Genomic DNA, 1,022 nt, shown 5'->3' with positions numbered 1-1,022 from the left:
TATGAACTCTAGTGAATAGCATAGTGAAGGATTAAAAGAATATGTTAATGTGCACTTAACACACTAGGTATGTGACTTAACATTTGAGAATTGTAACTTAATATTTTAAAACTTTGACATAACATTCTAGAACTGTGACATAACCTCCTAGAACTTTGACTTAACATTCTAGAAATGTGATTCAACATTCTAGAATTGTTCCTTAACCTGTTCTTCCCTGGGTCCCATTTTGAGGTTCCTGCTCGAAAATGACATGCTCAGAGTAAATAGGGTATATCTCTGTAATTACAAGCTCAATGTGCATTATTTTGGTATTACAACAAAGGTAACACTTGCGAGATTCCATCAGAAGTGTAAGCAGCACTATTAATTACCTTCTAACAACATACAAGTTCTTCACATACAACCTGAAAATGTGGCTGATCAACACTTAAAGATGAGCCTGTTGAGATGTTTTGATGATAAAATGTTCCGTTGTGATGTTGTATTTTTTCTTAATTGTATAGAAACTGTTTGCATTTGTATTTTGTGTTATATTGTACATGTTGTGTGCTTTTTCCTTCTTTTTCTTTTCTTTTCTTCTTTTTTAAATTGTTTTATTTGCCTTTCACATCATGGCCTGGGGACGGCAGATGAAAACTGCACTGTTAAACTTTTCACTGTAAATTTAAAATTACAGCATATATGTTAGGACTCGGTTCTGTCAGTCCCTCCTCTCCCTTTTGTGTGAGTTTGTCTCCCTCTGTCTGTATTTCCCTGCATGTTTCTCCCCTGTGTTTTGGTTTTGTCCAAGAGCAGGTACGCCTGGTTCCACCCCAGCTGCAGCAAGTTACGCTGATCACCTCCAGGGATATAAGAAGCCGGAGGTGGCGTGCATGCAGCGCCGGACCGTTGTTCTCATTAACCTGTTTCCTGCGTTCCTGTTTCCCTCGACCGTCTCGTCTTTAGTGTCCTTGTTTCCCCTGTAGTTATTCCCGTTTTGTTCATTCATTCATTCATCTTCAACCGCTTATCCCGGGGTC

The sequence above is a fragment of the Echiichthys vipera genome (assembly GCF_963691815.1).
Source record: "Echiichthys vipera genome assembly, chromosome: X".
NCBI classification, from domain to species: domain Eukaryota; kingdom Metazoa; phylum Chordata; class Actinopteri; order Perciformes; family Trachinidae; genus Echiichthys; species Echiichthys vipera.
Note: the sequence above shows the minus strand (reverse complement) of the source record.